The sequence below is a fragment of the Strix aluco genome, chromosome 1 (genome assembly GCF_031877795.1).
Source record: "Strix aluco isolate bStrAlu1 chromosome 1, bStrAlu1.hap1, whole genome shotgun sequence".
NCBI classification, from domain to species: Eukaryota; Metazoa; Chordata; class Aves; order Strigiformes; family Strigidae; genus Strix; species Strix aluco.
The window spans coordinates 171,419,549-171,439,182 of NC_133931.1; positions in this window are offsets into that span (position 1 = coordinate 171,419,549).

The window sequence follows — 19,634 nt, forward strand, 5'->3', positions numbered from 1 at the left end:
ACAAGGACAATTGGCACTATCAGGGTCATCTGCCCTGCTGCACCATGGAGAGTCGAGTCTCTGGGTACCCACCATGTACATCCCTGGTATAAAGGCTCTCCTCTAATTCACATCAGCTCATCATGCCATGGAGATACCAACCAGGTGAGATACAGCCCACAGGTAGCACAGCAGCCATGAGACGAGGAGAAAGACACACAAATAAGACATCAACTATTCTTAATATAGAAGTAGCCTTGTAATAATACCCCAGGGAGCTCCAAACACTTTCTCAGCATGTCCTGAATCTCACAGCACCTCCGTAGAGCTGTTACTCAGAGGTAAACTGAGGCAACAACTTGCAGGGAGCTCTGTCCTGGAGGCTCCTGCTCACCTGCTGAAGAAGGTATTTCCTACAGACACGACCAGGGCTGAGGGACCACAGCATATGTGTCCCCTCAAACCACTGGGGAAAAAGCATTTTGCTGGCTAAATCTTGCCCATTAGGTCCAAACACAGATGTCCCACATGGATGAGAGACGGGAAATATGTCAGAGGAGGAGGAACATGCAGAAGTGCTTTCCCCTTTGTTCAGAGCACCTAGAGCAGGTAGGGACAAGCCAGCACGGCCATGCCCTGTGCCTCCCCAGTGGCCTCTAATGCCAGATCCAAGGATCTGGCCCTGGAGATCTGGCCAAGGATCTTAGCCCTGGAGAGATGTCCCCATGTCCTTGCAGCCACCTCATCCATAAAGCAGGACAGCCTCCACCACCGGACACCTGGGCACGAACGCTCAGTGTTTTGGCTGCAGATGTCCATCCATCACCTTTTAATCCCCAGCCTTTGACCTTCCACCTTTGTGTGGCTGAGAAAAAAACGCACACGTTAAGGCAACAAGGAAACGACCGGGAGTCTGATCCCCCTGATCCCCGCTTCACCTCCTGGGATAGGCGATGTCCCCCAGAGGTGAGACCCTGATCCCTTGGCCACCAAAGCCGGGCAGCTCATCAAGGGACCGTCCCCACCACAAGATGCTAAGCATCCATCATGGCGTGGCAACCTTCTTGAAAGCTGAAAAAGAGTTGCTCTGCTCCAAATTCCCTTCGGGGTCGACATGCAGGGCAAGAAAGGAGTGAATTAAAGAAGAGCAAGATATTTTTCCTCCTTCATGTCTAGGGTCACTGCTCCATCTAGTGTTGGAAATGTCCCTTCAGCAGGCTCTGCCTCCCCGCCATCAGTGTCACCGCTGGGCAGGGACAAGCCAGCAGCCTGGAAAGCAGCTGAGTAAATCCCTTTTGGAGGAACAAAAAGCCCTGGTGATTTTATTCTACTTGGTTTTCTGGTTTTTTATTACCAGGAGGAGCTGACTCTTAACTCTTATACATCCCAAAAGCTTCGCCAGGTGATCTGCAAAGGAAGATCTGCAAAGGGCTGTGGAAGGAGACCGAGTGTCTGACCATATCTGAGCACTCTAGCATGGGCAGTCAGTTTATTCCCACCTGCGTAGCATCTCATACGTGACACTGATCTCCAAATGAAGTTACTGTGGTTCAGGGGCAATCAGGAAAACAATCTGGCAAAGCACATGAGGGCGAAGCTGCTGCCACAAAGTGGAGGAGTTCATAGTGCTCATGACAAGCAGAAATGCCATCAGTAGGGTTCAGAGTTAACTCTTTTTCACTGTGAGAAGGCCGTTATGCCTCTTTCCAAGGTATCTGAATATGAAGGGTTATTTGCTTTTCTACTGCAAGATAAGGAAAACCTTTCCGTGTCCATTAAACCTTGCAGTCTTGAGCCAGTCTGGGTGGCAGCTCTCTCAGACCAGCCTGGGACCAAGATTTTCTTAAGTTTTGGGGTGAAATGGAGGAAACAGGCTTCTTTTTCTAAAATAGCCCAAACTGGCCACTTTGGGGCCACTGGGTCTACAGTCTAGCAGTCCCTGGGTTATTGTCTCTGCAAAAAATCACAGGCTGTGGGAAAGGGAGGAGGGGGGGCCCCATCCAGTACCTTCAGAGAGAGAGAGAGTGTTTTGATCCTGGTCCAGGAGAAACAGGAGGAGGAGGTCATATCACGCACCATGGGGCACCCAAATTGCAGAGTTGATGTTGGGGCAACTCTGGGCACAGCTCAGGTTTGCATCCCCTGGAGAAACCTGGTGCTATGGAGCATTTCTAAGAAATTAAAAATAAAAATTAATTTTTTAAAAACATAATTATCTGAAATAGTCACACTACCACAATAAAATGGATTTTTTTACCTTAAAAATAATACAAATTGCTTCCAAATTGTTTTGATAAAATAACAGTGACAGGAAATTGAATATTTCACAGAAATTTGAAAAATGCTGGCATGGGAGGGAAATCCTAATTATTTAGGAAACACCACCCATGGGTCTGGGGTGCTGCCAGAACAGGACCTCCAGGATCTCCTCCAAAACCTGTAGCAGCATCCCAGCTGCCAGGATAGACCCAGGGACGATGGCTCTTTGCTTTGATGAAACCTTCCAGCTATCATGGAAACAAGAGGAGCCTCCAAACCCAGGGATGGATAAGACAGGACCAGAGATTCCTCGTGTCATAGTGTTATAGGATAATTCAGGTGGGAAGAGACTTCAGGAGGTCTCTAGTGCAACCTCATGCCCAAAGCACAATGAGTGATCAGGTCAGACCAAGTTGAGCAGGACTTTACCCAGTTGAGTCTTGAAAGCCTTCAAAGACAGAGATGTCACAGCTTTCTGGGTAACTGACACCAAGGCTGGATCAGGCAGTGCTTCACACCTGGTGCTTGGGACAATGGTGTAAGAAGGTTGGAGGTAACCTGCTCCCAAACAGTATCCCTGATTGCTACTAACAAAGCACATGGCTTAACCCCTACTGAAACTACTGGTGTTAACTGATTTTGCTGCTAACCACAGCCATCCCCACCTTGGAGTTTCCCTTCCACCCACAGCCTCACTGGCCCTCCAGCAGCAGCAATCTCCATCATCTGCATCATATCAAGCCACTTCCCCTTCCCCTCTCTGATTTAGCCTGGGTCTCACACCCCCCACAAGCTGCAGTAGCTCAAAAACTACTGAGGGACATCTTCAGAGCAAATGGCCACTGTTCAAATGTCTGAGCTGAAGGCACTAGTCCCAGAAGTGCTCAGCCTCTGGAGCCACAGCGCAATGAAACGCAGTGGTTTCAGCAGAGAATCTGCCTCTCCATCTCTGGGTGATGCACTGATAAAGCCAAACCCATGGGGACCCAAGAGCATTAGGCTGAAATCAGCACGTTTTGCATGGATTGAGGAGCAAAGTCACATCTACAAAGATGTTTCTTGGCCACGTTGCCCACATCCTGAACGGTGCATGGGCTGTCCCCCATGCCATGTCCCTAATCCCATTGCATTTGGGAGGTGGTGCCACCAGCCACAGAGTCTCTTGGACAGAAACTTGTCTCAGCCCTGCAAAGCCAACGGTGGTGAGCAACGGACAAGGAAAATGGCCAAAACCCCACAGAAGTGGTTGATATGGGACCAGTTCAGGTGGCATAGTCTGCAGCAAAACTCTTCTGTGCTCAGTGAAAACCATTTCCAGCGAACTTGCCTTTTGTTCAAAGGGAAACTTTAAATATAAAAAGAGAGGTAGCGGCCAAAAATAAGCCAACTTCCACAAGCAAGCCCGACTCTGCCAAACCTCATGCATTTGCCCCCACTCTCCTGTGGCATCACTGGGATGCCCCAGTGCACGGCCCCCCAGAGGAGGGTCCAAGCTACATCACGCTCCCTACCTGACTGCTGATCTTGGACAACCAGTTTGCCTGAGCCTCTCTGGCCTCGATGGCTTCAGCCTCTGACCTCTCCGGGAAGTTCATTCATAGAAGATCTACCCCAGTTCACCTCTTTCTGCCTGTCTCGGCCTTTTTCTGGCCATGCATTTCCAGTTTCTTTTTCCCTCTTGATGCTGTTAGAAGAGGGTTTTCCTAATGTTAAACCAAATGATGGACACCGTGGGGCAGTGAGAGCCCACTTGTACACAGCACTGGCCAACACACGGTCTTCAACACCTTTACTCTATTATCAAATACCGTTGAAACTTTTCAAGCATGAAAAAAAGCTACTTGGGGAGAAACAGGGTGGCAGATACCAGCCAGACAGCAATAAACATGTGAGTTTGGTTTCCCCTGGAAAGGAGCCTAAATAGCCATAATATTCATCTGCAGATCTAGTTTCTCTGGAGGCTGGTGGGAAGTGGGATAACACGGTGGATTCGTTATGGGAGGGTTCCAGAGCAGGCAGGAGACCCCACGAGATAGGACATCTGTGGTCAAGGCAGCCCAAGCCCTGTGTTGGTGTTGCAAGTAAAAAACGAAATGCCTGCAAATGGGCCTAAGGAAACCCTGTCATCAACAGACCTGGGGTCAAAGAGATTTTCTCAATGAATTAGACCTGTATCCCATGGGTGAAACATGTCTTTCCCCCCCGCCTTGTCCCTATAGCCTCCCCCATGGCAATATCTTGATCATCCTAATGTCCCCTCTTCCTCTTTTCCTGGGTGTCATATGAGCATCAGGTCTCCTGGAGAAACTACATGGACCACCACCTCCTGGCAAGCTGGTGGACATCAGCCACCAGGTTTATGGGCTTTGACAGGGAACAATGGACAAGGCAATATGGTCACACATATTACATTTATTTTAGGAAACCAGACTAACAAATATGTCGGTGCTCCCTTTGGCCAACCAAGTTGGGTTTTCAGTGATGGCTGAGGCATAATAAGAGCTTTTGGGGAAAGAAGATGGAGATGGGTAGTCTGGGCTTGGCTTTGCCTGGGTGCAGGAGATACTCTGGCCACGTCCCTCAACATGGAGAGGTGGCTCAAGCTGAAGTCAACCATCCCAGTTTTGAAAAGCCATCAGCTATGGGTACTACAGCCCAACTGTCCTCCCAGCCTTTGACACTCTGATGGCCCCACAGGGATGACAGCGTGGTCTCTGCTGTCACCTCCCTGGAGCTGTTTCCTGCAGGATGCCAGGTACAACCTGTCCCCATCCTCCCACCCATCCTTAGTAGCGCTCCAGCACATCCATTCAACGTGGCCAAACTCATGGTGGGGACAAAGTGACAAGACAGCCCAGCAGGGCCATCCCCAAACAGTGATGGCTGATGATGCCAGTGCTGGGTTAGGGGGGGCAGATGATGCCTGGCATCAGCTCCCTTAAAATGCTGCTGATTCCTCCTCTGCTGCTTCTCTTGCCAGATGCATGTACAGATGCATGTACAGACATATGTATAGCTACACCCTCACCCCACAGGGCCATGGTCCTGGCCGAGGTCTGCATCACCAGGGGAACACAGGGATAAAACCAAACCAATTAACAGGGTAACCCAAGGGGATGCCAACACACTTGCTGCAGACATGAATCTACCTGATTTCTGCATGCAGGCAAAGTAAAAAGCCCAGATGAAGAAAAGCAGGTTTCTTTCCTTCACTTACTCCATTTTCAGAGCTATAAGCAGAGCACCCCAAGAAATGTGGGAGCATGAGGGTTAATAATCCTGCAAGTGCTTTCCAAACTGTGATTTCCACCAGCAGAGCCCCACTGCTCCCCAAATAATTCACCCTCCCAGTTGATCCCAGCTAGTGGTGGAGTGGTGGTGGAGGATGCTGTACAGGCAGTGGGTTTTGGCTTCCCACGGAGCAACTCCATGCCCTAAAATACAGTCCACAGCTCAAGGGGGGAAACTGAGGCACAAAGCAGTGCGATGACTTCCTGTGGTCTGTTTAGCTTCTGACTGTCGCTAAACTGTCCCCTGGGTCACCCTCCACCTTGTGACTTCAACTGGGGATGGTACTGCCATATGAAGGAGAAGATGGGGTAACCAGGGGGCTAGAGGCATCACTCTCATGTGGCAGCTGGTCCTTGGCCACCGGTGTCCCTGGGTCAGGAGTGGGGTAGGAAATTTTGGGGTCCAGGTGCTTAGCAGCATGTGATTCATCATCGCTTCTTGTTCTAGAAATGGGGAGAAAGGGAGGAGAAGCTGCAGGGGCAGGGGCTGGCAGGGTCCCCAACCATTGCACAAGCCCCTCTGGGCATCCCATCTCCTTGGCTCAGCCTCGCACACCTCCCCTAGTATCTGCCCTGGTTCCATCAAGGATTTTATCAAGATCATACCTTAAAGATGGTGCATCCAGCCAGGGCTGTAACGGGAGAAGTTGAATGCACTTTTAGCTTCCCCCCCTAAATATAATTCCCCAGAAAATGGTTATTTTGAAGGGGGGGTTTGCCCACAACATAAGATAGCCTAGCCCTCGGGTATTTATATCAGCATGACACACTATGAATGCTTCGAGACAAGAAGTTACATAGAAAACGTCTTTTGTCCGGCAACACAATCTGGTTTTTTGTTCTGAGGGGCCAAGATAATTGGAGCTGTGACGTGCTACCTTAACGCCCTTCCACCGGTCATGGACTTAATTCTGGGGAGAATAACTCCCTGCAGTTATTGCTATAAAGCAATGCAGTGATTCAGAGAAACCTTTTCACTTGCCGATGCTGGGGGGTGACCACCCAGGCACTGGGAGGACAAAGCCACCCTCGCATCCACTGCAAAGGGCAGAGCGGACCTGGGTGGGTGGGGATGGATGATCCTGCAGTGGTCCCCCCCCATTTCAGTGTAGGGATGCAGCTCAGAGCCCCGGTCTGGTGATGTGCACGCTCCACGCATCGCACGAGGACGAGGCGCGTGCAGAAGGGAAAGCCAGCCTTGCTGGGGGCTTTCCTGGCTCCACAGTCAGTGTGTGTGTGAAGGCTGTGGGCAGAGGCATTCATATTTAGGGGTCGCACATAGGCAACCACCCCCTTGTTGCCACCTCTTCCCCAACTGCTGTGCTCATGCACCAGCTGCAGAGGCGTTTGCCAGCTAATGCATGCAAATCTATGCATATAAATACATAGAAATGTATGTTAAGAAAAAAAAGATAAAATCAACCCTTTCTTTTACAGCCATCATCTGGATCCTATCCCCATGGAGCAGGACTGAGGAGCCTTCCCTTCTCCTGCTCCCTTGTCCCCCAGAGCAGATCATGCTCAGACATCAGTTCCCTGACCTCCCCTAATAGCAACTGTCCAGAAACCTAAATTAAATCCAGCAGAAAAAAAACATCCTGGAGGAGGGCTGAGCCACATCCCCTGCCCTGGCTGGCTGGCTGCACTGTGCCCAGTCCCCAAGGATGGTAGACATGAATGCATCAGCATTCCCCTGTGACAGAAAGAAAAGCTTCATCTCCCCCATGTTGGAGTCCAGAGGGCATCTCTGCCACTGATATCTTGCCTTTGCAGCCTTGGGCACATCACTTATCCCTGTCACCCTCAGGTCCTATACTTGCACCAGGCGTAGGTCTGGCCCGAGGGTGTAAGCAGGGGCTGGATGGTTGCTCCCATAGGGATTTCATCAGGTGTTTGGGAAGCGCATTTTTTCATCTGCCACTGAACTGGGCTGAAATGAGCCTATAAACCAATAATCCTGTGAAGGACACACACACCAGCCATGTGAGAGCCCTCCCTGATTTCAGAAAGTAAGATGGAAAAAAACAGAAAAAGGGGGAAAGACATGTTCATTAGGAAGCACGGGCTATTAAGAGACTGTCTGAGATTCCAGGGGGAATCGCCACTGCAGAGAAATAAGGATAAAGCAGTCAGGCTTTGTCTGTCCACCTGTCTGCACCAGCTCCAAAACATCACAGGAGGCGGTTCAGCTTCAGCATCAAACACATGGAGGTCTCTGGGGTCGTTTAGGCCCTATAGACCTTCGAAAATTTAATATCTGGGGGGAGAAGAGATGTACACATCAGGGCCACAGGGGAGGAGAAGGCTGCTCAACCCCTCTATTAGACACTTGAGAATCCACACATCCAGGCAATTGGGTTTTGATGTTTTGCTGCTGAATGCAACGGCCGTGGGTTCATCGATGGGGTATTTTGTGCAAACCCATCTCACTGATGTCCCAGGTGCTCGGGCTGGGTGTGGGTGCTGCTGAGCACCCAGCAAGTCCTGGTCTTTGCAAACCCGCTGCTGCCACCTGCTGCAAGAAACCTCCTTGGAAGACAACAGAAAAAAAAAAAAAAAAATGGGGCTGAAAAACATTTTTGGAACCAAATTTTCCGCTGTTGCAATTTGGGCAGGTGTCTGTGCTTCTGTTTACCTGCCCTCATTAGAGGGTGAATTCACACAGCTTTGGATTTCAGCATCAGCTGCGTCTTGAAGTGGCTGCACAGTTACATTATCACAGGTTTGTTCTTTTTAAAGCATTAAAACACGAGGGGCAGCTCATCCGTCCCTTCCCCAGGAGGAAATAGAGGCTTTCCAATGTGACAAGTCCTTCCCTGCGAGCAAGTTAACTCATGGAAAGCAAAATGAGCAGAAAAAGGCCACATTTGATGCTCTTTCTCCCTGGAGAAGAGCGGTCACAACATTCAGCTTTGGCATTTTTTGAACTGCCTGTTTGTTTTCCTTTTTCCCCCTCTTTTTCCCCAATTTTCCGTGGTCTCCTATTTGATCTCAAGCCAGCTGTGGACAGAAGGTGGCCTCTGGTCTGGCACTGCGAAGAGCTTACTATTTGGTTTCAAATTTCAATTTTCTCAGGAGCTTCGCTTTTGCTTTGGAAAGGGTACGAAAAAAAAGAAAAATAGAAGAAATAAAACTGCAAAAGCTTCTCACAGAAGAGCAAGTCCTGCCCTTGCCTGGCTCCAATGCAAAGAGCAGGCCCAGAAGGACTTAAAAAACCATTAGGGACCTCGTTAAAACCAGAGGAGCAGCCAGCATCACCTGAGCACAGCTTCCAGTCCCCTGCAAACAGGATTGGACCCTATGGGAGCTCAAAGCTGAATTCAGGGGCTTCCTTGGGTACCAGGGGAGAAATCAGGATGATGGTTTCTGGTTTAGGAGACGCCATGAGGACAAGTGTTCAGGAAAGCTCTTTATTTCAGGATATTTTGGAGCAGCTAATGGAGGGATTTAAAGCCAAGGAAACTCGCTGCTGTAGTTTGTTCCTTGGAAAAAAGGGATTTGGGCCCAGACTCTGCCCAGGAGGTGTTGAACGGAGCGGCTGAAGTCAGCCATGGTCAGTCTGAGCTCCTCCGCAGGAGCCAGTGGGGTGGAGGTCCTTCCAGGATGACTCAGACTCAGGATCTCATGGATGAACGGCTGCTCCTGTGATGGCCAGCTGGGACTTTTCCCCACCAAAAGGCATGGTCTACACCCAAGGAGAAAGACCTTTCAGATAAGTAGTATTTAATCGGTAAAAAAACTCCGAGTGACATGTCCCAAACCCATGTCTTCCCCTCTGCTCAAGTCACCAACCAACTTTGCCACCCGAACCAGGGGAAAAAGATCTCTATGAGAAGATCCATCCCCACCTGACCTTCATCTCCATGCACCAGACAAGTGACCTGTCCTAAAGCTACGGCCCCACCACCGTCATGCCGTGCCCAAGGGCCAAGCCCACCATGGGCTCTGCTGGCCCCCAGCTGTACGTAATCCACCTGGCAAAGTGTACATTCATTAGCTGGTTTACAATTACAGATTTCACACCTCCAGAGACACGTGGCTTCAGTTCCTGGATGCTGACTGGAAGTGGGTTAGGAGATCTGTCCCATACCCAGTGCCTCCCCCACCAAGGGCCCCATCTCTCCATTTTTTTACCCCATTTTCCCATTCCTGCCTCTCACATGGTGACAGGAAGAGGCAGACAGTCCCCTCAAGCCTCTCCATCTCACACCACCAGGGCCTAACCCAGGAACAAGCCCCAGCAGCCAGCTCACACCTGTCCCTGCAGAATAAAATAAGGAACCAAACGTTATTTTGTCTGCAGAAGAATAAGTTTATTTTCACAGCATCAGCACATGCCCCTCGGACCCCAGTCAGCGGATCAGGGAAGGGTGGAGCGATTTCAACAGTGCCACCAGTGATAACGTTATCTGCCAGGTGCCCAGCTCCCACCCGGGTGAGTTTTCAAAGGTTACAGAGCTTATTATTAAAAGACTGATTCATTATATTGCTTTTGTAACTGCATCAAGGGTATGGGCTTAAATGTTAATTGCAATCTATTTCTCGAAGATATATCACAGCTGTTTCCCTAGAGATAAGCACGGTGCACATGCTGCAAATGTACAGGAGTAAAGTAAGTGGGTGTTTGTCCAAGGGACTGCAGAAACCCAGAGGACAGATTGTAGCACGGGGTGGGCAGAGGTTTTCCCCTGCATCCTGGGAGGGGGATAAAAAGGACACCCCGGGACCTCAAGGGTTGTCCCTTGGCCAGGTCTTGCTTGGGAGCTGGTAGATCAAGTCCTTCCTCTGCTGCAGTGTGGCAAGGAGATATCTTTGTAGATGATGCCCTAGCTAAGAAGACCTCTCAAGGTCCTCATTTGTGATGTCTGTAGGTACCACACAGAGCTACCGGTGAGTGTTACAGCCACCCCATGGCAGACACCAAACACATCATCTCCCACTTATCACAGATAGAATCAGAGAATGGTTTGGGTTGGAAGGGACCTTTAAAGGTCATCTAGTCCAACCCTCCTGCAATGAGCAGGGACATCTTCAACTAGGCCAGGATGCTTGGAGCCCTGTCCAACCTGATCTTGAACGTTTCCAGGCATGGGGCATCTACTTCCCTGGGCAACGTGTGCCAGTGTTTCCCCACCCTCATCGTAAAAAATGTCTTCCTCACATCTAGTCTGAATCTACCCTCTTCTAGTTTAAAACCATTACCCCTTGTCCTATCACAACAGGCCCTGATAAAAAGTCTGTCCCCCTTCTGCCAAGGATGCTCAGAGCCACAGCTGGATTTAGAGTCCTTGAGGGGATTTTCCTCCCATGAACTCTAGTGGACCTCTATGAACTTCCAGCACTGGGGCAGCCTCCTGCAGCAAGGATGCCCTCATCTGCAGTTAAATGGGAGGATGCTCAGGCACTATTACACGGTACAAGCCAGGGGCTGAGGTTAATTTACACTTGAATTTCAGCAAATGGGACCTCGGGAGCAGTTGTTTGGTCCTTTTCTTCTCTGCATTGAATGCCCAGCCCTGCTGCTTAAGTTAAACTGTGTTTGACTTCAGCAGATTTGCCTCAGGACAGAGAAAAATCTCATGATCCATCTCACAGGAGCCCACAGGCTAAGTCTGCTGAGCTCCACAAGTGTTGGGGGATGCTGTGTGACTCCATCACACTCATGCCATCTTTTCAGATCCTTTGCCCCGTGCTTAGGGCAAGAAGGGGCAAAGTTCTCAGGTCCAGGTTTGTAAGACACTGCAGAAATTTTAAAACAGCTCTCCTCTGATACTGGGGATAGCTGTGAAACCTCCCAAATCTCACCTGAGCTCTGAGAATGTCAGCCCAGGACCTCTCTCAGCCCTCTTTTTTACTCTGATCTGCTTAAATGAAGACAGCAACACCCATTTGTTGCTGAATGCTGCTCTAAAGATCTCTGGTCCAACACTGCTCAGAGCAGGGCTGAATTCAACACCAGCTCAGGTTGCTCAGGGCCTCATCTCCTAGGAAGAAGACATCTCCACCGGAGCCAGACCCCTGAAGAGATGGAGATGAAGGCCCAGCTCATCGCAGGTATCTAGGAAAGGGAGGCTGAACCACGCCCTCAGGTCCCTGTTTCTCTGCAGTGACTGTAAAAGCTTCTATATGCCCCATCCCTGGAAACGTCCAAGGTCAGGTTGGACAGGGCTCTGAGAAACCTGCTCTAGTCGAAGATGTCCCTGCTCACTGCAGGAGGGTTGGACTAGATGACCTTTAAAGGTCCCTTCCAACCCAAACCATTCTATGATTCTATGATAAAAGGGAGCAGAGAATGAACTTGGGGGATCGCTACCTTATAGAGATGCAAAATGAGATTAAATGATTCTGTCTTGCAGTGATTTAGGCATTCACCACCTTTTAACCTCTTTTCTGTACAGACCTTTCTTCTAACCCCAAAGCCTTCTCTATGGTCCTTCCTCCAGCAGCTTCATGACCCTGACTCCTCCTGCCTTGCAAACCTTGCTGCAAACAGCTCAGGACTTCCCTTGCACATCGGCATTTCTCACTCCTGCTGTTATATCAGTTGCAGTTTTCCTGCAATGTGCATCCTCAGATTTCCAGAAAAATTATGTTGGATGAACAAAGCTCTTCAAGGTGAAGTTTTTCCAGCCTGGACAACCCAGAGTGGCCATGATATCTCAGGCAGTTTCACAGAAGCTGGACCCCAATAGATGCCGTCTGGGGTTTTTTTCTCCATCATGCAGGTGTCCAGTGAGGGTATGTGCCTGACATTGATGTTATAATTAGGATGGTTTCCATCTTTCTCCTTGCAAATGAAACAATCGCCGTCATTCTTGCAATCGGTCAAAGTTCACCATGGGCCTGGGATGGCTGTGACATTGATTGGCAGGTCCCAGGGCAACTGCCGTCTTCTCCTTTGACACAAGTTGTCAGGTTTGGGCATATCAATTAGTGGCTGCACAACTTAATGAGGTTTTGATGATGGAGAACAGCCGAAATTTCATTCCCACCAAGGAAAACCCTGTGATAATAACCTTGATACCTCTGGTGTTACATTTTCTTCTAGATCTCCATAGTTAAGCAACTTCATATGGAAAGCCAGCACGCTCTCCTCTTTTACAGCTCTTTAACTGGGAATCCTGGCTGGAAAAAGCCAGGGGGGACAGGACACAATATTAGTGTTTCAGAGGCGGCAGCTTTTCTAGCAAAGTAAGGGATTTCAGAGCACTGTGCTACTAGAGGTGAAATATTTCAGCTGAGCACTTAAAATCCAGGTTTTCTGTGCATGGTCATTAAAAGCACAAGGATATGTGCCGCATCAAATCCTACATGGCAACTCTGTACCCTGGTGATGGATAGAGAGCTTTCTCTGATGGAGCTCTGTAAAACTGCACAAAACTCTCCAAATGGGATGTATTAATGCTCCAAATTTTTGCCTTTGGAGAGCATCTACCCTCCAGGAGACAAGTCAGGATAGCTCTGGCAGTGTCCGATGGGCTGGGGGTAGGATGAGGCAAGGGAATATGCTCTGGCATTGCTGCACTGCCCATCCCAGAGACTAAACTGGTCCCAGACACCAGACCCAACTCAGCACACCCACAAGAGTTCACTGGGAGTGCTACCCATTGAACTCAGCTGCATTGACCCAAGGTTGCCCACATAGTTAGTCTGAACAGCTGAGCCCAAGCAGAGTTGGATCATCAGTTCATAGCCCCAAAAGGGATCCCAGCATCTTCTGAAGGTCTTCATAAACACCAGTGGACAAGGACTGATATCTGACTCCTGTGCCTGAGCCTGGTCTCTCTGCAGGCAGCATGGCTGGGCTAAATTCAAGCTCCAAGATGGCTGCAGACGAAGGAAAGCAATGTACCATCCATGCATGAGACACCCCTTTGAGAAGCTGTACCAACACCAGTCTGGAAACACACTGTTAAAACAAGGCCTGTGAGCTCCCAAAATGGTTGCAACTCTTCCTTTCTTCAAAGCCTTAGGAAGCCCTTGTCCCCAAACAAGTACTGTGAGGTTGCAGCTTGGTCTCTTGCTCCTTTGGCACCTCTGGTGCCTGGAGGGATGTCCCCAGCTGCGGGACCCAGTGTCCATGTGGTGAGCATAGTGGATCAGCAGATCACAAATCAAGCAACCAGCTGCCTCCAGCACACAGCCACCCAATGGGAGAGGTTGTGGGATCCTTAGATGACTCCCCAGTAGATGACATTTCTAATCCCCACAGCAGCTCGAAGTTATCCAGGTCACAGGAGTGAACATCTTTGTGCATGAGCCTTGAGGATCCCAGGAAGACCAGATATCCCTAAGGACCTGATCTCATCAAGTGCTTTGAGTTGCGGGTAATCACATGGCCCTGTCATGTTTCTGACTGGCAAGACCTGGAAGCACTGGTGAGGAATGGTTGGTGTCTTTAGGGGATGCCCAAAGACCGGGTACAACAGTGTTTGTCCATATCTCCACCCCACATGGACCTGAGCCCCATGGACCTGGCCACCTGAGGAAGCTGCATTTCCAGCTGCAGCTCCATCGGTGCAGGTCTGGTTGCAGCACTGCCACGTTACTCACCCAAAACTGGAGAAGGTGGAAGGAGAGACCAACCATTCACAGTACCAACCAATGCCATTATAAGGTCTTGAGTCTTGAGCTGTTCAACTACCCAGAGCAGAGGCCCTCACAGGTCAAATACCGACACTGTTGCTCACTCCTAAAACACAAGCAGCCTTCTGTCTCACAGCTCTGAGTGTTTGGGAGCTGCTGCAAGTCAGTGGCCAGAGCATCTCCCCACACGTACTGGTGAATTTGGCTCATCATCCCCTTTGTGGGGAGGCCTGGCTGCTTAAAAAGGAGGGGAGAAGAGGACAGCAGCACTTTGTAAAGACACCCCAGGTGTGTGCTCAGGCAATGAGTTTCTACTGCCACTGCAGATGCCTACAGTGCTGTCAGATGTAATTAGTGCTGGTGGTAACACCTATATATTTGAAGTGCTCTGTGGAGATGGTGCAGCCAGCAAGTGCTCCTTGACCGCAGACATTTGAGTTTCAAGGTCAGGCCAAGCAGGTCACAGGGCATTTTGCAGACAACGCATCCTGCCAGCATTTATCTTCCAACCCATATGCTGAGTAACTTCAGTGCTCAGGTTCAAAACAATGCAGGGGACACGGCAAATCCTCATCCGTCACCGTGGGTGGGACCCTGCTGGCTGAACATGAACATCTCCCCTGGAGATGTCAACAGGCAACGGACTGGAGGTGACGTCTGGAGCGGGATGGGTGAATCACTCCTCTTTATCTCCATTGACTTGAGGAAGAGCTGACGGACTCGCTCAGCGGGGACATCTGCCCTGTAGCAGCTCAGAGGAGGAGGGATGGATAGATGACAGCAGAGGAACCAATTTGTCCTCTCTAACCCATCTTCCCCGGGTACCAAAAGACATCGGCAAGGCTGCTCAGGGTGCTTTAGGGACCACTGCAGGTGCAGCTGAGAGCTTTATTCAAAGGTGTCAGCAATTAGCAACGCTGATGTTATACAAAGCTCTCCTCACCAGCAGGTTACACTGCACGTCACTGAGTCACAAAGTGTACCTATTTCTGAATTAAGGAGAAAAAAGGGAGGATGAGAGAGTTGCAGCAATTTGCCCAACATCCCTGGGGAGTCAGTGTCATGAGCGGAGAGCTGATCTGCTTCATTTGCTCTCCAGGTTTCTGTCCCACATCTGAGATGCTCTCGAAAATGCGATGGCTGCGTGGGCCTTTCTGCCACCTAAGTCGGCTCTGAGTGCAGAAACCATAGCAAAATAAAAGCTCTTGCTGTAAATGTTCTTATTTTGCTGCCTATCAAGGGAGCCATTTAGCATCTAGCTTGCTTTTTCCCCCGTTTCCACCTTCCTTTTGTTGCCAGGATGGTAAAACATGAGCAGCAAGACTAGATCTGTTGGCCTTTCAACGGCCCAGACCCATCTATAGGTGACCCAAGGACCCCAAATCCAAGAAATAATCACTATTTTTTGGTAGATAAGGTAGCGAATTGCTGCTAGGGGGCAATTTCTCAGCTCCTGTAATTGCAATTCTCACCCCAATGTGACAAACTCAAAGGTCAAAGGAGCAATCCCCAACCTGACAACACGGCCTTGCAGAGCAGGACCTTTAGGGCAGCAGAAAGCATCAATCGACCCCAGTGTCCTTCAGCCCCTTGCACGTGGGTGCCCACCTCAGCGTCATCCAAAAATACCCCAAAATGACTTCACCATCGCCACTAGGAGGGATTCAGTGGACGGACATCGCTGCCACCAGCTGGAAGGTCTCCACCACCCCATGATATCAGACACCAGCTGATTATCGTCAAGCAGTATCTTCTCAACAAAGACAACTTGCCCCCACTGGGGGAAAAAATTATTTTTAGGGACCCGGGAGTTAGAGCAAATCTAGCCCATGGTATTTTTTCCTGGGACAGATGCACAAGGAAAAGCATCGCTCAGGCAAGTGCTTTGTGACTCCAGATGATATTTTTATAACCTCTGAAAATTGCCTTGCACAAACACTTTTTTTTTTTTTTTTCCAAAAGGCAGCGAGAACAGGGTGTAGTTCAGCCGGAAGATTTGTCATCTGAGGCTCCTGGCGGGGAGCAAAACTCTCCAGCTCGAAAGGGGCCATCCAGGAAAAGCCAAAGGGCTTTCTGCAACCCCAGGAACACCCAGCAGATGAGCTGAGCCACACCGAGGGATCCCTTCCCATTTCATCCTTCTCCCACACCAGCTTTTCACAGAAAAGAGAAAGCAAGTGACACATCTGCTCTCCCAGCTGCAAAAAAAAAAAGAGGCCTCTTTTTTTCCACAAATGTCATGAGTCACTGGGCAAAGTGTTCATCTTGCATCATGGCAGCCGTCATTAATGAATCAGATCCACGGGGCCAAATTTCTACAGGCTCCTTGTGCACAGCATTGACTCGGGTCTCCACTGAGATGATAATAATGAAATCCTGTATCATAGATGATAATAATAAAATAAACCTCCCTCAACTTGTTTTGCACCCTGGCTGGCATCTCCATCAGTCAGATTTTCACTGGAGAGGGTAGGTGATGGGATGGTGTGATGAGCATCTTCTTTCCTCCTGTCAGCCCCAGGAGCTAAAGCAAGGAACTGCTCTGGGTTAAAGATAAAGCAAAAAGAAAAAAAAAAAAAAAAAAGGAGAGAAGGGTTATTTTTAACCCAGAGCAGTGCCCTGATCTGGTTCACCGTCCAGGCATGGAGACAAGGCTGTCAAACAAGCAGTTACTTGGCTCGGCTATGGACAGGAGGCGATTTGGGGATGGGGAATAAATGCAGTAACGGGGTTTTGCTGTCACCTTAAGAGCAGCTTCCCCACATCAGCCTACACACAGACACAGAGTGCGTTGCCTCCCAGCACAGCTCCTGCCCCCCCACTCACCCAAAATGTCCCCAAACAGTAAAGACAGAGGCAGATATTCCCCAGAAGCCCCAAGCAAGTGCAAATCCTCCTTTCCTTTCTCAAAGGCATTGCTGAAGGACTAAATTCCGCTTTGTGTTTCAGGTTCAACGCGGTATCTCTTAAACCAGGTCCTGAAGGATGCTGTGCCCCAAACAGTTCACAAACCCAGGGCTGCACAAACAGCCCGCACTGGATGGATGGAGACATCTGCGATCCCAGTGGTAGTTGTCCATGCCTGGACATCGAGGTGGGCAGCAATCTGTTCACCGCAACAGTTACTCTCTTCCTGAAATCCCTCGTTCAAGACCGGTTGGCTTCTGCAGTGCATGAAAAAATAATTAATTTGGTTTCTCGGCGTGTTTTTGCTATTGCTTGCTCAGATTGTCATTCCTCTGGCTGCTTTTTGACTGTCTGGGGAGATTTTAGTGCAATTTAGGTGGTTCCTTAAGTAAAATAATAACAGTATTACCTCATAGCTGCTCAACACGAGGGTGGTGCCTCCCTGGAAGGAGCACAGGGCAGATTTCACCTTCAGCCCAGGCTCCATCCTGGCATTTCTCAGCCCTGTTGCTGCCATCTCTCTTGCGCGCAACCCAATTTTTTAGGAAAAGAAGCTTCTGGGGTCACGTCCATCTGTCCGTCTGCCTTCTCTCGCCTGTGTGTAACGTTTTCAGCTACTGGGCAATTTCAACCCCATTTGACAGAGGGATGGAGGTCTTCAAGGTATTCATTTCCTATGTGCATTAGGGGGAAATCTAGAAATAAGTTTTTGTGGCTTCCTGCTGTCTTTCAGAAGTTCTCTTCCTGTCTTTAATAAAGGAAGGATTTAGTATTTAGCATTTAGCATTTAGCCTGGAACAGCACATGACCTTGATTTACTGCAAAACATAAAAGAAATAATCCTAAATTTTTTGTGCACACGCGCTAACAGTTGTTCCTACACTGATCTCTTGAGATTTCAAACCATATAATTGTTTTTTTCCATGTGGAGTTAAAAAATTTCTCCATGTCCACCTATTTCCTCCCACATCTGTGTATTATTAAGGCGAAAAAATTGAAAGGGTTTTTCCCTGCATAGGGAAACTGAGGCACAGAACGACCAGAGCAGCACCCGTTGCACTCCATCCTGTAGGTCCTCTCCATCTGTTATAACACTTTCCAGCACCAGAAACGGTCAAAATTTTACTAAATCCTCTCTGTTTTGTCTCAAAGGTGAACTGAAGTGGCAGCAGGGCAGCCCGGCAGAAGAGGCTCTCCCTGCAGTCCTGCTTTATTTTGGAAGAAAGAGCCTTAAGGATTTTTTTTGTCTCTCTCTCTGTAAATACACAGATAACCAGCTGATGCTGGGGAAGGTGGGGAGCACACCGACATGATCAGGCGCCCATGAACCCTACTGCAGGGTGCACAGGCCGCTTTCAAATGTATATATATAAGGCACGAGTGCATCGCTGAGCACACAGCCCGACACAGGGCGATGCTGCACGGCAGGGATGTCGCACACCTTCCCAAAAAGCCCAACACATGGAGCCACGCCGCACGGCACAGGCAGGCCGTGAACCCAAAGAGGTGTGCGTGTACCATGTCTGACAAGGCACCGACACGTTCCCACGCAGCCCGGCACGCAACGGCGCCTGGAATGGGCTGCCCAGGGCAGGGTCAGACTGGCTCTTAGGAAGTATTTCTGTCCAGAAGGGGTTGTTGGGCGTTGGAATGGGCTGCCCAGGGCAGGGGGGGAGTCCCCATCCCTGGAGGGGTTGAAGAGTCGGGTTGACCCAGCGCTGAGGGATCTGGTGGAGTTGGGAACGGTCAGGGTGAGGTTCATGGTTGGACTGGAGGAGCTTCAGGGGCTTTTCCAATCTGGATGATTCTGGGATTCTGTGATTCTAATTCTGTAAAACTACAACTGTGGGGACTTCTTCCCACTGGGTCCCAGCCTTCTTTGGGCACAGTCACCGGGTACAGCATGGGGCCCCACACAGACTGCAAATCGCCATCTGCTCCACCACAGACCCCCACGGGTGGTGCCGGGATTCCATTTGACATGTTTTTCATGGGGACAAGCCCCCACCCCACCCAGCGGTGCCGGGAGGGCCCTGAGCTTTGAATGACTCGAGCATGGCCAGAGAAGGGCAACGGAGCTGGTGCAGGGTCTGGAGCACAGGTCTGATGGGGAGCGGCTGAAGGAACTGGGGGGGTTTAGTCTGGAGAAGAGGAGGCTGAGGGGAGACCTCATGGCCCTCTACAACTGCCTGAAAGGAGGGTGCAGAGAGGGGGGATGAGCCTCTTGAGCCAAGGACCCAGCGCCAGGCCAAGAGGGAATGGCCTCAAGCTGCGCCAGGGCAGGGTCAGACTGGCTCTTAGGAAGGATTTCTTTGCAGAAGGGGTTGTTGGGCGTTGGAATGGGCTGCCCAGGGCAGGGGGGGAGTCCCCATCCCTGGAGGGGTTGAAGAGTCGGGTTGACCCAGCGCTGAGGGATCTGGTGGAGTTGGGAACGGTCAGGGTGAGGTTCATGGTTGGACTGGAGGAGCTTCAAGGGCTTTTCCAACCCGGACGACTCCGCGGCACCACACGCACACCGCACGGCACGCACACACGCAGCCCCCCGAGGCCAGCGCGCCTCCCCGCGCGGCCAGGCGTGGCGCGGTGCTGCAGGGCACGGGTACGACCCCAGCG